This window comes from Eurosta solidaginis, chromosome 2, assembly GCF_040869045.1.
Source record: "Eurosta solidaginis isolate ZX-2024a chromosome 2, ASM4086904v1, whole genome shotgun sequence".
NCBI lineage: Eukaryota > Metazoa > Arthropoda > Insecta > Diptera > Tephritidae > Eurosta > Eurosta solidaginis.
Window position 1 is genome coordinate 101,743,494 of NC_090320.1, and position 17,229 is coordinate 101,760,722.

The 17,229-nt window shown below is 42.1% G+C and overlaps 1 protein-coding gene and 1 pseudogene across 5 annotated transcripts in view; both read left to right on the forward strand.

The window, feature by feature from the left end:
- Nucleotides 1-17,229, forward strand: part of vari (MAGUK p55 subfamily member vari) — a 767,475-nt gene that overhangs the window by 568,252 nt on the left and 181,994 nt on the right. The window lies entirely within an intron of this gene.
- Nucleotides 16,968-17,068, forward strand: LOC137242961 (U6 spliceosomal RNA; annotated as a pseudogene).

Genomic DNA, 17,229 nt, shown 5'->3' on the forward strand with positions numbered 1-17,229 from the left:
CAATAAGAATAATAAATACAACAGATAAACATGCAATCATTCAAGATTATGACATCAAAACAGAAAGCTTAGAGGATTATGTAATAATTGAAAATACACCTCACTGCAAGGTAATAATAAAGAAAAGTTAGAAAGATTGAATACAAATTTTGCGCCATTCGCTAGTAAATCACTCAACACATTATGCTCAGAATTCGTTGATATAGTCTCATTAGAAACAGAACCAATCACGACCAATAACTTTTACAAACAAAAGTTGCATCTGAAAGATAACACTCCTGTGTATAATAAAAATTATAGACTACCCCAAGCACATAACAATGAAATAAATAAACAAGTAAACAAACTAATTCAAGATGATATTGTTGAACCATCAACCTCAGAGTACAACAGCCCTATTTTATTGTTACCTAAAAAATCCCTTCCGGGCAAAGGAGAAAAAAGGTGGAGATTAGTTGTTGATTTCAGACAAATAAATAAAAAAATAACAGCTGATAAATTCCCTTTGCCTAGAATAGATGATATTCTAGATCAATTGGGAAGAGCGAAATATTTCTCATGCCTAGATTTAATGTCAGGATTTCACCAAATAGAAATCAGCCCAGAATCAAGAGATATCACATCCTTTACAGCGTATAACGGTACTTATCGTTTCAAAAGATTACCTTATGGTCTCAAAGTAGCTCCAAACTCATTCCAGAGGATGATGACATTGGCATTCGCAGGTCTAAAACCATCACAAGCATTCTTATACATGGACGATTTAGTCGTATTAGGATGCTCTGAAAAATATATGATTAAAAATTTACGGGATGTATTCTCCACATGCAGAAAATATAATGCTGAGTGCAGTCACTGCTATACAAACGCAATGTCAGGAATACATGCGAACGTCGGTTCGCCCTCCCAAAGAAAATAAAACACAACGCAAAAGAAACCCGAACGGGTTAGATTCCTCTAGGAGAACATCCGACGAATAGATCAAATTCCCACCCAGCCCTACAAGACGTCTTGTGTCAGGGAATACTCTCAGGGTAGTTGGATAACCCCGCGGTGGCGAATTATTACTCTCCTCGTAACCCTCCCTATAATTCTTATTCAAACTTTAATTTTGGATGGGTATTTCGAGGGACGAACCTACGTTATTCGCGGTGTTACCGAACACTCCCCGAGATTCACCACCAAATATATGGCTGTGTACAAAAACGTATATGTGCTTCTACCCGTTACTAAATATATGCTTAAACTAGAAAAACCTGTAAACCGTCCGACCAGAGTGCTGCTTCATTAGTTGGATGTAGTCCTGTATCGATATTGCGCTTAGATGAATGCTACTGAGGCTTCCTTAAGCGCTCCTTGGAAGTGGTTATGAAGCTTTTGGGTATGGCCCTAGATGCCCGGTGGTGTTACGCTCTTATATCGGTCGCGGATATGCGACCATTTGCCTCTCGCCTTTTCGCGCCGGCCGATCAATGTACTCGTAGGTGCCGTGGTTGATTTACCAACCGCGTGGCCCCGATCGTCTAGGCGATACGGCAGCTGTTTCGCCCGGCTGGACCAGACTGCAGCTCTTTCCGACGCCGCTGACGAATGTAGCACACTTTACAACAATGTAAGTGTTGATGCAGGATGGCCAAAAAATTGCAGTGCCGACACGTATAGGCCGTGCTGAAGAAGGTGGATTCTGCCCCCAAACAATTGCCAAACTCAGTGGCCAGTCGGGCGGTGTGATACGCTTATTTTGCGATCACTGGATAGCTTCCAAAACCATAAGTAGTGACCCGATAAATTTTGTGGGAAGAACTTTTCCTGTTTTTTTTTCCTTTATTTGGCGCGTGTGTTCGCCTCCGCTTCTGTCGATTAAAAGGGAAGTTGGCCGCGGAAATTGCACCGATAAGTGTGCAACTGACGTTTGTCATTTGCTGACATGGCACGGACATGAGGTTGCCGGACTTTAGGTCCAGATCCGTCGCACAGGGTGACCGCAACAGACTAGATAGGCAATTGAAAATTAAAGTCCTCTCTCGGCGAACGAAAATCATACTATACAAGTCACTTATCGTACCCGTCCTGCTATATGGGGCAGAAGCATGGACCATGACAACAGCGGATGAAGCGGCTTTGGGAGCGTTCGAGAGAAAAGTTCTTCGAAAGATTTATAGACCTCTACGCGTTGGCTATGGCGAGTACCGAAGAAGATTTAATGATGAGCTGTACGAGCTATACGCAGACATTCACATAGGCCAGCGAATTAAAACGCAGCGGCTGCGCTAACTAGGCCATGTTATAAGAATGAAAGATGATGCTCCGGCCAAGAAAGTGTTTCTATCGGAACCCGCCTATGGAGGCAAAGGCCCCCACTTCGTTGGAAGGACCAGGTGGAAAACGATTTAAACTCCCTTGGTGTGACAAATTGGCGCCGGTTGGCGGAGCGAAGAAGCGACTGGCGCGCCTTGTTGGGCGGCTATAACCGTTTAGACGGTTATGCGCCAATTAAGTAAGTAAGTAAGTAAGTAATATTTTCCGAAACAGTTTTTACTTCAAGCACCTTTCTTGATATTTTGGAAGTACGTTTAGCAAATATTGCGTAAATTTTCCAATTTGTTGAGATTCCTGCCTTTTCTTAGGTTTGTCTTGCTTGAGGCAGGATCCTTGCGAATAATTAAGACGTTCTGCTAAGGATGTTTAGCAGGTCTCGCAGGATCCTTTCAAGAGTTTAGCAGTCTGCTTCAGAACAGCAGTCTGCTAATAATACTTGAATTGCCAGGATCGCCATGTAATGCGTGTCCTGCTTGGTATAAAATAATGACGGCTAAACCAGTCCTGCTTGTTTAGCAGTCTGTTTATTATGGCAGGATCGCCATGTAATGAATAAAATCAGAAGATGAGTAAAATTAGAAAAAAATGCTTTGTTCTGTTTGGGTGTCAAAACAATCATTGTTTTTATAAGCGAAGTTACCTGAGTATTTATACAAAATTATTCTAATTAATACTTATGAGCTACCTACATTACATATTTACATTAATACATACTTATATACTAAGTGTGCAAAATATGAACTGCGTAGGTACATATATTCAGCTCGGTGGGAAGCGCAAGCTCAGCGCAAATAACATTAGTTGTGGGAAATGCTTAGTAAGCAAAAACGGAATAGAATAAGTTAAGTGGCAACGCGTCGTGGGAATAAATTGTGCAGGAAAAGGTTGGTGGTGAGCAATTCATCAGCTTTAAATTGAAACAGAATACGCCTCAACTTACGAGACAGTAGACTGTCGTAGCGCGTGTCGTGATGTATGTATGTACAATTGAATGAATATGTATGTAAGGGTCAATGCATCTCAAGACATACCAAAACGAGTCAAAATATATGTATGTACAAATGAATGAATGAATGAGGGACTGAGTGAATGAATGAATGCTACAGTTGTGGTAAGAAGCTGGTTATATTCTACCCAGGAACCATATAATTATTTTACCTCAAGTGACGGTGGACCAAAAATATTTTACAGCCCAATTCTAAATATTCCCTCGAAATTTTGTTCTTGCGAGAAGGAGAACAGTAATTGGGGAATTTCGAATTTTCGAAGTCAGCTGTTTGTCAATTGAAATTTCGTTGCGCATGGAAAGCGTAATTATTGTTGTGAATTTGTTTGACATTAAGAAATAAAGTATAAACAATGCACAGTATAACAACAACAACAACATTCAGCAAAGCAATTTTCTGGCGGCCAAGTCGAGTTGAATTCGTCTTTCGTCATATACCATATTTAAGCTGTTTTTAGGATAATAAGCTTTTTTTGTTACCCGTGTTATTATTTCTATAAAGAAACAGTACGATATAGGTACGAAATTTGATTTGTTATGTGGTTTGCCCCATGAACATAAGACGAATGGCAAACAACTGTTGTTAGTAGTTACCCCCTTATATAGCTTATCATATCATTATTCTATGCATCTATTGTACAAAGAGCACTTTTCATTTGTGCAGAAATATTGCCTGATTTAACTGTACCACAACAATAGATGTAAATAATTATGTACAAACATATGTTGATAAAGCCTGCCGGAGTGCACAATAGGTTTTTTATGCTCACATACATATGTACATATGTATGTATGTTTTATGTACAACAAAGATTCTGGTAAACAGGTTTATTAGCATTGATAACAATAGAGGTTAGTGGAAGTGCAGGTTTAAAGTTAGCAAATGTTTGCATATGTGTGTATGAAGTTATGTATATGAATATGAACATTAGAAATTGCAAGTGATAATAAGAAAATAAAGTTATCAGTGATCGTACATGACAAAACGTAGTAATAAGGAATTGGTAACTTATACTTTAAAATATGTACAATGTGTTTATAACTAAACATACTCCGCCCGTTGAAAGGTTTAGCCTTTCAATACATTGTCGTCAATTGGAAGTAGGCACAATTTTGTCACCGACCGTTTGTAGATCCCACTTGCAGTCTTCAGAGTGGCAACCCGAACCAACTGGTCTTTCCACTAATAGTTTCGATAACCCTGGCCAGTGGCCATTTAAGCGGCGGTTTGTTCTCGTCCTTCGTCAAAACTAAGTGTTTAAGCCGCCTCCTTAATAATTTATACGGCGGCGAAATCCTTATGCGCAGCCGTGCGCGGCGAATGGAAAGGCGCCAACGCGCATACACTACCATCGTCAACAATTATATATGGCATTCGTCAGTCAAGCATTATTAGCCGGCAATCGCGGACGCGCTCCCTCTATATACATTTTTTTCTAATCCTTTGAATTTTTGAATATTTAAATCAGAAGCTGAAGTTGTTAACGCGTTAATTGCTTAATTATTAAATTATAAATAAAAAAAGAATTTATAACGTTTTTGAAGTAAAACGATAAACCCTTTTAATTGGAAGTGTTAAGTGTAGCGAAGAAAGACCAAAGTTGTCCATGGTCCTTCGCAGCCATCTTTGGCCCAACCCCTAAAATTATAATTAAAACAAGAATTAAATTAAAATCGAATTTTCGTTCGTTTGAAAAATAAATAAAAATTTTTTAAAACAAAACATACAAAAGTGGAGACACAGTGAATAAAAACTGAGTGAGGGAAGTGTGAAAGAAAAAAAAAAAAAACAACACAAAGTTTAAAAGCTGCTTATATACATATATACAAATAGAGAATTGAACATATTCAAAAAAAATTGCGAAAAAAGAAAAAATTTTAAGATCTTTAAAACAAAAAAAAAAAGTTTTTGATAATTGTGGGTGCAATCATCATACAAACATATATTAATCAAACACTTAAATACACAGAAAAATTGTTTTTTAAAAGAGAAAAGAAATTTTTGAAACTGAAAACATAAAAAAAAAAAAAAAAAAAATTTTAAATCATCTTTACCCAGGAGCTGAGCAGCAGCATCATCAAGAAGCAGACCAACAACAACAATATAAGCAGCATAAGAATACAGGAATCGGTGAGTAGGCAGTTTTTTATTTTTCATAAAAAATATATTAAAAATAATAAAACCTTTTTTCCACAAAAGTTATATTATTTTGTGTAAACTGCAAAAACATATATATATATCCACATATATACTTGAATATTGCGGAAATTTTCTTACCGTTGGTTTTACTGCAACTTTTTTGCAACCAAAAATTGGTAGAAAATATTCCGCTATACCGATAGGCAAAATCCGCCAATTATATATATATATATATGTATACATATTTCTAGTGGTATTTAACCAACAAAAAATTGCAGTTTACTTGCCTACTCAAATCCACTGTGCAAGAACAACATCGGCAAAATCTTCTTCTACAGCTGAGTTTACCCCGTTGTTCACACAGAGCGTTGAACTTGTCGATACAGTTCAACTTCTTCCAAGTGATTTTTTCTTGCTTGCCAGCATATACAAAAATCGTAATATTCATACGTACATACTTACATACATGTACAAATAATTTCAAGTTGCTTTTCCAGCAATCATACTTCTCCACTCAGAGAACATCATACGTGTTTACTCACACGTTCAAGTCGCTCTTCCAGCGACATTTTCCCAGCACATAGAGCTACATTAGCAACGAGAGCTGTGTACTGCTGATCAAATTTCTCAACCTCTCTCATATTTGCAATTTTTTCATCTTTCTTTGCTGCACTCTCCCAACAGTGCAATCAAGCGCACTCAGCTTCACAAAGAAACGCGACATTAAAGCGACGAAGAAGCGAATCAAAACAAACTCTTCTGTTTGTAAACATAAACAGAGAAGCTCATCTGATTCACGTGCATACGTTCGCACAAACAAATATATATACATACGTTTGTATATTGCGCGTGTACATTTGTACTTATTCTGGCGTACAAAACTAAGTTTGAGATATTTTCGTCCCTATAGGAACTTTCAAAAAATATCCATACAAACTTCAAGTACATATTATTATTTTCTAATATATACATACCTATATATACCAGTAATTTACAAATACACGTTTATTTCCACACGTATATTTACACGTATATATAAGTGAAAAGTGTTTGTGATTTTTTTTTAAATTTTATACCTTTTGTTTTTACAAAACAATATAAATCCTATTAAATTCCGAATTTCGCGGATTTAAATCATTTAAGGAACGTCCCGTTGTCCGTGCTTGACTCTATTGTTCAAAAAAAAAAACACAAACACCGCCACCAATTAAAAATTCCCCTTTTTAAATTTCTGTGGCACGAAGAGTTTTCCATCTTCAAATTTTGCGAACGTTCTCTGAGCGGACACATACTTTATTCGGTTTTTTTGGTGAAAACCCAAAAGCTTGCATAAAATGCCTCGCAGTCCCCCAAAAACGTCCGAAACCGGGACAAAACCAAAAGGTGGCCCAAAGGAAGAAACGGCCAAGGAGAGGTCAACATCCCCCCAGAAATCCAAATCAGTTGACCCATCCGCGCAAAAGTTCATCGCGGAAAGTGACAATCTGATGAGATATTGTGCAAAATTCAACGAAGCACCGATTCAGGATCACACTGAATCGTATCTCATGATAAAGGACAAATCACTAGATGATTATTGGGCACGACTTCAATCGGTTTACGATCTGGTTTTTTCGAAACCAGACGAAAGTTTCCCTGAAGACTTCAAGAGTTCAGTGCAAGGCAAACAATGCGCCTGCCTTGATACGTATGAAGTGACTAAAGCAAAAATTGCCGATCAACTTTCATTGATCAAAATGATGGCAACGCCGAGTCCACCACCCCGCGTGGAACAACCCCCGGCTGAGGCAAATATTTACCTCAAAGTCCCAGCATGCGACACGGAGACCTTTTATGGTGGCTATGAAGAATGGCCCGCTTTTCGTGACATGTTCACAGCGGTGTACATTAACCACCCAAGGCTCTCCCGTGCTCAGAAATTGTACCATCTCCGGTACAAAACGCAAGGCAAAGCCGGCTCCATCGTCAAACAATATGCGTTGAGCGATGATAACTTTGACCTTGCCTGGGAAGCTTTACGGTCACGATACGAAAACAAGCGTATCTTGGTTGACAACCAGATAAAATCCTTACTGACTCTTGCCACTATTCCATCCGAAAATAGTGAGCAACTTCAGAAATTGCAAAATACAATAAACAACTGCCTATCCGTCCTTCACTCCCAAGGAGTTACGACAGACAGTTGGGATCCGATTCTGGTGTACATTTGTTCATCAAAGCTCCCAGAAACAACCCTGTCACTTTGGGAACAGTCTCTCTCTTCTCGAAGAGATCTACCCTCATGGTCACAAATGAACGACTTTCTCACCTCGAGATATGAAGTCGTTGAAAGGGTCAATAGGCTTCAACCAAGCAAACAAAAACCAGTCGCTCATCAAAATCCTACGCAAAACAGGTCCTTCAACAGGACGCAAACCCTTGTGGCAGAATCTAAAAAGGAAACTTGCCAATGTTGCAACTCCCCACACCTTATTAGATTCTGTCCACGATTCAAACGAATGTCTGTGCAAAACCGGACACAATTCATAAAACAAGCTAAGCTGTGTACAAACTGCCTTAGCAGCACTCATATCATCAATGAGTGCACGAGCAAGTGGTCATGTTCGACATGTCATCAACGGCATCACACGCTGTTGCATGCGAGCCCACAAGCTCAACGTTCCACCCCGCGAACGAATGCACCAAACGTGCAGCACACAACTGCTGAGTCAACATCTCCCGTTCGACAAACGCAGAATAGCTCCGATTCTGGCGAGCTACCGTGTTGTTCAAAACACGCACCGGTTCAATCATTGCATGCAGCCAATGATAACCAAATTCTCCTTCCTACTGCTATGGTCGCAGTCGAACACGAAGGGGAATTATTTCAACTGAGAGCCCTTATTGATCAAGGCTCGGAAAGAACTTTCCTTTCCTCGAAAGTGCAAAAACGGTTGAAACTTCCATTCGAACATTCAAAGTTCGAAATCTCTGGCATGGGTGGACAAGTCGTACAAAAGTCCTCCAAGCTTTGTCCTTTGACACTGGTTGCATCCAAGGCCATGAAAAGGATAAAGGCTCATGCCATTGTGTTGCCGCAGCTAACAACAAATCTACCAACATCCACCATTAGTCGCAAAATCTGGCAGCAGTTCAAACTCCTTGAGCTCGCTGATCCCAGTTGCCACATACCAGGTCAGACTGACATGGTCATTGGCAGCGACATACTTCCACAAATTCTGCTGGAAGGTATAAAAAAGGTGTGCGGTAGCATACTTGCGCAACAAACCATTTTTGGTTGGATTCTCAGTGGTCCAATAACTGAAAATGTTGTGTCATTCTCGACGCAAGTCCAAGCGTCAAACGAGACACTCAGTTCTCAACTGAGAAAATTTTGGGAAGAGGAGGAAATTCCACAACCTCCACAGATATCCCCCGAGGATCAAGCGTGTGAGCGGATATATGCAACAACCACGACACGTGCACCAAACGGTCGATACATTGTGCGACTTCCATTCAAGGAAGAGTTTCCTGAAAAACTCTCCCTCGGCAAATCCCGCCCGGCTGCTCTGCAGCAGTTTTTCAGCATGGAGCGATCGCTTCAGAAAAAGGGGGAGTTAGGTACAATGTACAACAATGTGTTGCAAGAATATCTCGACCTTGATCACATGGAATCTGCCGACCCATGCGAAATAACTTCGAATGGCAAGGTCTTCTCATTTTACTTGCCACATCATGCGGTAGTCAAACCAGATAAGGTCACCACCAAAGTTCGTGTGGTTTTCAACGCCTCTAAAAAATCTGGGTCAGGAAAATCCCTGAATGACGTGCTATACACTGGTCCAACTCTGCAACCAGATCTCATGCTACTAATTCTACAGTGGCGCATGCATAAGTATGTGTTCAATGGAGATATTGAAAAAATGTACCGTCAGATCCTTATACACGAGGACGACAAAGATTTTCAGCGAATCCTATTTCGCAAATCGGCCAACTCCAATGTTAGCGATTTCAATCTAAAAACGGTTACATTCGGCGTCAATTGTGCACCATATCTCGCTATTCGTACGTTGCATCAACTATCCGATGACACGAAAGCGACATTCCCGTTGGCTGCAACAATTCTCAAGACGCAAACCTATGTCGACGACATCCTATCCGGAAGTCATACCATCGATAACGCCACTGAATCCCTCGTTCAAGTGATACACGCCCTAAAATCAGCTGGTTTCATACTAAAGAAACTAACGGCTAATCACCCGGCCATATTAGAACAGTTTCCGAAGGAGGATCTTCTAGACTCCAACTTCTTAAAATTTGAGAGCACTTCCAATACCAAAACTCTTGGCATTCGATGGAACGCGCTCACGGACAAATTTTCATACACCATTCTGCCGGAACACACCCAAAATGCGGTCACAAAGCGACAAATTTTATCTTCTGTTGCAAAACTTTTTGACCCGGCAGGATGGCTGTCGCCAGTTATGATCCAGGCCAAGATGCTTCTCCAAGAAATCTGGCTGGATGGCAGCGATTGGGATGAAAGCGCCAAACCCGCAACATTATCAAAATGGCAACATTTCGCAGAAAATCTGCCAGCCATTTGCCACATCGAAATCTCTCGATGGGTTAATGTCGTTCCAGGGCAAGACACCCAAATCCACGGGTTCTGTGATGCCTCGGAAAAGGCATATTGCGCAGCGATTTACATCCGCACACATGTGGGCAACCAAATAAAATCTTCTCTTTTGGTTGCGAAAGGCAAAGTTGCCCCCATAAAAACTGTAAGCTTACCCCGCTTAGAGCTATGTGGTGCAGTCCTACTCGCAAAACTGGCTTCAACTGTTCGAAAACAGCTCGACTTACAAGCATGCAACATATTCTTATGGTCAGATTCTGAGATTGTACTAGCCTGGCTAGAGAAATCTCCATCGACCTGGAAGACTTATGTGGCCAACCGTACCTCTCAAATTCGAGAATATCTTCCCAGCGGCACCTGGCGCCATGTATCTAGCCAAGACAACCCTGCTGATCTTGGCACACGTGGTTGCAATCCGCATGATTTGATAGGCTCTTCACTTTGGTGGCACGGACCACAATGGCTTTCTTGCCACGTTTCGGCATGGCCAAAGCCGAAAGCAGGTAGTGCTTCTCCACCCGAGAAACGCAAGGTCGAAGCATATCACGCACTCGAGGAGGAGGACGATATTCTCCAACGCTTCTCCTCATACTCTCGAGCTCTCCGTGTGATTGCATACGTGTTCCGCTTTGCGAACAATGCCTGCAGCAAATCCAAATCGGTGGCAACACATAATCCCCATCTGACGTACAAAGAGTTGCAACATGTGAAAACGCGGCTTGTGGCAATGGCACAATCTCGCCATTTCGGGGCGGAAAAGAGCGCCTTACAAAACAATATGCCAATAAGCAAAAAGAGTTCCCTTCTGGCTCTTGACCCATTTCTGGATGGATACGGGCTCCTACGTATCGGTGGAAGATTGGAACATTCTACAATGCAATACAACGAGAAGCATCCAGTAATCCTTCCTCCGGATTCGAGGCTCTGCCAGTTGTATCTGGAGTTCTTACACCGCCTGCTTCTTCATGCAGAAATGCGGTTAATGCTCCAAATGGTGAGGCAAGAGTACTACGTACCAAAACTAAAGCCTCTTATAAAGAAATGCATTTTTCAGTGCAAATCTTGCACGCTTTTCAAACAGAAAACGCGCACGCAAATAATGGCAGCTCTACCACCTGAGCGCTGCAATTTCTCACTCCCCTTTTCCACAACAGGAGTAGACTTTGCAGGTCCATTCCAAATAAAAGCATCGGTTCTGAGGTCGACCACTATCATAAAAGGGTACGTGGCTGTATTCGTCTGTTTTTCCACAAAGGCAGTACACCTCGAGCTATGCTCGGACCTTACTACTGAAGCCTTTCGAGCAGCATTCGCCCGATTCGTTGGCAGACGAGGTTATCCCTCAAAAATGATGAGCGACAATGGTAAAACGTTCATTGGCGCTCAGCGCGCACTCGAACGCGACTTCGTTAAATTTCTTAACGAATGCTCTGCGGACATTGTACAGAAATACGCCCCTCAGGGAATAAACTGGCAGTATATTCCACCCAGCGCCCCTCATATGGGCGGCTTGTGGGAATCCGCAGTAAAAAGTTTTAAAACCCACCTCAAAAAAACCGCTGCATCCCACAAGTTTACTTTCGAAGAATTCACGACGCTGTTGGTGCGTATTGAAGCAGTTCTCAATTCGAGGCCTCTCACCTCACTATCCCAGGACCCAGCTGACTTCACAGCGCTCACTCCGGGTCACTTCCTTCGAGGTGCACCGCTATTAGCCATTCCTGAGCCAAACGCGGAAGACCTCTCCTGGATAAATCGATGGGAAAAACTCAAATCGCTTCATCACCAATTCAGTCGACGCTGGAAAGAGGATTATCTGAAGGACCTTCAGAAGCGCTATAAATGGCAAACGCCACAGCGAAATCCTCAACCAGGCGACCTTGTCGTAATTAAAGAAGATTCGCTCCCACCCACAGAGTGGCGTCTGGGACGAATCGAGAACGTTCGCCACGGACCTGACAACCATGTTCGGGTTGTAGAGGTTCGCACCCAAAATGGGCTTGTCATGCGCCCCTTAGTTAAACTGTGCTTTCTTCCAATGGAGTACTCTTCGAGCACAGCGCTCTAACTTATATACGTTTCCCCTGTATAATTAAATTTCCGTATCATCCGCTGTATCCAACTACTTCTCGTTTCTCTCTCTGCTCTTATGCTTTCAGGACGACACCATCATGGCATCTCGACCAGCATGTCCACTGGCTCCCACAGCAGAGACCGATAACTGCCTCCAGTGTCGGCTCTGCCACCGCTACCACGCTCTGCGGACCTGCCCGGCTTTTAAGGCGATGCGGCCACCGCAGCGTGCTACCGTGGCCAGGGCACAGGGCTATTGTTATAATTGCTTAGCCCTCACGCATACAACGGGTGAATGCGACTCCCGAGGGTCGTGCAAAATGTGCGGTCTGGCGCATCACACCCTCCTGCACAATGGACCGAAAAGTCAACGTGGTCAAGGAAAGGTCCCAACACAGCAAGCATCCCGGAAGCCGAAACCCAGGCCGAAAAAGAAAAAAGAGACGACACCGACCTGCGCCTGTAGCGCCCAAAAGGCGCATCCTGCATGTAAAACAGCGGCAACCCCCAAACTCGCAAAGACGGCCAAGCGCACGATCGCGCGCACCCCTCAAGGCCTGCAAACGGCGCAATGCCAACGGCGCAATACGAATCGCGCCTTAGATACTACCATCCGCGCCCTGCAGGAACTGCAGAAGGTGCTTACTGGCACCTCCCTGCAGGGCGGGCAGGATGTTTAAGCCGCCTCCTTAATAATTTATACGGCGGCGAAATCCTTATGCGCAGCCGTGCGCGGCGAATGGAAAGGCGCCAACGCGCATACACTACCATCGTCAACAATTATATATGGCATTCGTCAGTCAAGCATTATTAGCCGGCAATCGCGGACGCGCTCCCTCTATATACATTTTTTTCTAATCCTTTGAATTTTTGAATATTTAAATCAGAAGCTGAAGTTGTTAACGCGTTAATTGCTTAATTATTAAATTATAAATAAAAAAAGAATTTATAACGTTTTTGAAGTAAAACGATAAACCCTTTTAATTGGAAGTGTTAAGTGTAGCGAAGAAAGACCAAAGTTGTCCACTAAGTTTGCAGGCTTTAGCTTTATTGCCGATGAATTTCATTTTTGGCGTTGCTGAAGAAGAGTCTGTTGTATGTAGCATATACGCTTCCATCTACTAAGTCAATTTATGCTTACTGTGGTAAGGTCAGGTTCTACCACTGATGTGAAAGATGCGCCAATAAGAAAGTGCACAGGTGTAGGCAACTCAATGTCATCAGGGTTCCCTGAAACGGGACATAAGGGAAGTGAATTTATTTTTGCGCAAACCTGGCACACAAGTGTGCGAAGCTCATCAAAATTTAATAGGGAAAGGCCAACTACGCGATAAAAATGATATTTGGCCATTTTTACTCCGGCTTCCCATAAGCCGCCAAATTGCTGAGAGCGTGGGGTATGAACATCTACTCAATTCCATCGCTAGCATACTTTTCATGTATTACTTTCACATTCTCTTGATCAAAGAATAAGTTTTTTAATTAAGATAGCTAATTTTTTGCTCCAAAAAAATTAGTGGCCTTGTCCAACCATATGAGTTGCGGCCTACCGCGAGTACCAATGAATCTCTTTAAGGCAGCGATGAATGACTAGGTTGCCAAATCTTTGCCCAGCACCATATGTATAGCCTTAGTTGCAAATAAATATGCAAATATAACACTTGATTGGAGCTCGGTTTCGTACGTCGGATTTGTAGAGAAACGAACCGCAAAAGTCGACTCCGGTTGTTAGGAATACACGACTGCATTCAACCCTTGCTGCTGGCAGGCTTCCCATTAAGTGTTGCATAGATTTGGGTTTGACATGAAAGCACCGAACACACTTATTAATAACTCAACTTACGGTTTTACGGCCGCCAATGGGCCAGTACTGAAGACGAATAGATTATAATATAATTAATACGGAGTTGATGTTTAAGCGTTCGATCATTCAAAGTGATTCTTTGTGATTCTTGTTTATTTTGAAAATGCTTCTCTTTTTATACAAAATATTCTTATTCTACTTATACCTATTTACACTAATAGTTATGAGCTAAAATGTACATGTTTACTGTATGTAAAGTCAGCATATTGGCATGATCTTATTTCGGTATTTGAGTACATATTTGTGTATATGGCCAACGTTACCGTGACCAATTGACTGATATAAACAAATATGTGTAGTCAATTCATAAGTGTTTGCTCAGCAATATGTTATTAATAGTTTTTGACGTGTGAGGTCTGCATGTATGTAAATATGTAATGAACAATTTGATATAGTGAAAGCGTGCCTAATTCTAAGGGCACATTATACCACCGGCCTTTGGAGAATGGTCATATATAACTTGTGCACCAGTTATGTGTGCCCATTCTTACTGACATTGACATAATTAGATTTGAAGTTGTATAAAAAATTCGTTAACATAGCACTTTTCCATTTAAAAGAGGGCACACATATATGTAAATATTCAATATATATTTTCAAACACAGCGAAAGTAAAACGATACGGAGATGAAATTAAATTGAAATATAAAATGAAAATAAGAATTAATTTAACGGCGGGTGGGCGATAAATACGGCGAACGATTGCGATTCGGGCGACGCGTGTAGTTGGGTAGTTTGAGAACAACTAACTTGAGAGTGAGCACAGTGGTGGTCGGCAAGCACAGCTGATGTGCTGCTTGAACTTGGCCGCAATGGCCGGGTGTTGCCAGACGGAGGGGGGCCGACTTAGTTCGAAAACTGGATCATGTCTTCAACATGCTCCCCCCAGCCCGACGCGTGGTTGGGTTGAGGACGGCATCGACCCGGTCCAGGGCCGCCCGTGCCTTATCGACGAGTTTTCTCAGTTTGGCTTTTTGCCGAGCCGATTAGCTTTGTACCGCGCTTTGGCGGTTTCGCGCGCGGGCTCTTGGATTTGCCCTGTCTCGGCGTCGACTGTCGTTGCCCTGGCGTCCGGCGTTGTTGTTCTTTCGAGTCCGGTGTAGCAACGTGTGGTGGCCGAGGTGGCATTTTCGGCAGCTGCTCGGAGAGTCGCAGGCCCCAGTGATGTGCGAAATGGCGAGGCAGTTAAGGCAGTTCCGGTGGGTTTTCGCACACTGATATCGTTCCCCCGGTTGCATCGCTAAAAATGTCCGACACTGTCTCAACACATGCCGTTGAGGCGACACTTTGGCCCTCGGTTGTTCTGCGGGTCCCGTATAGATAAGGAAAGAGAAAAAATATTCGTATTTTTCAGACACGGGTGAGGGTAGCTTATATATCTTTTCAGATTGCTAGGGGCCCTGAAAGCTGAGGGTACCGGAGGTAGGGGTAGGACTGCTAGGCAGTTGGTAGCACGCACAGTTTGGCAATATTCCTGGTTATTAGTCCGTTTTGAGTTTTGAGTTCCACAACTCGAACATGGTTATCCGATCCAGGGTGTAAAGTGATTACCCGTCCCAAACACCATTCGTTCTGGGGTAGTAAATCATCCTTTACCACGACTAAATCTCCAACTTGAATATTGCGTTGAGGGCATTTCCACTTGTACCGCTTGTGCAGCTCCTTGATTACTCGTTCTTCCATCGCGTGCTGAACTGGTGGTGAAGCACTTTCAGTTTCTGCCATTTGTTGACCAGGGTGAGATGCTCTGCAGTTGGCTCCGGCAATGACAAGAATGGTGCACCACGTAGGAAATGCCCTGGGGTTAGGACTAGGGGATTCATTGGATCTTCGGACATAGGGGAGAGCGGTCGGGAGTTGAGGACCGCCTCTATGCGTACTAAGAGGGTAGTGAGCTCTTCGAAGGAGAACTTCTGGTTTCCTGCTCCCTTCGTAAAGTGTATCTTAAAACTTTTCACGGCCGCTTCCCATATACCACCCATTTGTGGAGCGTATGGTGGGATGAATTTTCATGAGAATCCGTGAGTTGCATACTTTTCGGCGACGTGTGTAGCGGCTTCCTTGAGGAATGTGGTGAATTCCCTTTGTAGTACGCGTTGTGCGCCGACGAACGTTTTTCCGTTGTCAGAAAATATCTGATAGGGTAGGCCACGGCGGCCAGTGAATAGGGCAAAAGCTGTGTTGAAGTCATTCGTGGTGAGGTCAGAACACACTTCTAAATGAACAGCCTTTGTGGAAAAACAGACGAACACACAATGTAGTGCAAACAGCCAACAATTGAATGTCAAATATTTAAATCAGCTAATATGCTACCCTATAACAAGAATAGTTTAAGTGTTCATCAACACATAAAAAGGCATCTGATAATTGTTGCTGAGATAGCCATTTACACGATTTAATACAGGTGTGTGTACAACACAAACCAAACCAAACTTGCATTCAAGCAAATTTGCGAACGTTGCATTTCCCACAGAAGTCACAACTCAACACACGTGTGTAGGTACATATTTTGTATCGAGTTGTATGTAGGTATGTAAGTATGTATGCTTAAGGTAAATATGCATGTAAATATGTATGCTTAAAGTAAATATGTATGTAAGAATATATTTAGAATAATTTAGTATAAATAAGCTGACAATATTTGAATAAAAAGCATTCGCTCATTGATGTTGAAAACTCACAAAACCAGTTACTTCATTTTAATCTTTTATATGGCGATCCTGCCTATGATTCTACTGGCTAATTTTTCAGCCTAATTTCATAGCTGGCAAGGATACGACATTTTAATCTTTTATATGGCGATCCCGCCTATGATTCTACTGGCTGATTATGCAGCCTAATTCATTGGTAAGGATTGTATTGGCTGATTACAGCCTAAGCCTTGTAAAAGAAAAAAAGAAGAGAAATGATAATTAAATTCGGGCACCAACAGTGAAAATTGCGGCAAATGGAAGACGTCAACAAAACATACATTGCAACGATACAGAGAAGATCAGCATGGCCCCTGCGCAAGGATGACACCGAAATCGTGAATCGTCCAGGACTAGCACCTAATAATTATAAGCATAATACGCATATTAGCTTAATTTTGATAATTTAAAAATTATTTTTAAGCAGGAAAATATTCGGGCAACCTAACGGCTGCCTATTGACAAGCAAAAATTAAAATTTCTGCTGTAAAAACTTTTTGTTAAATTATTGAGCCATGT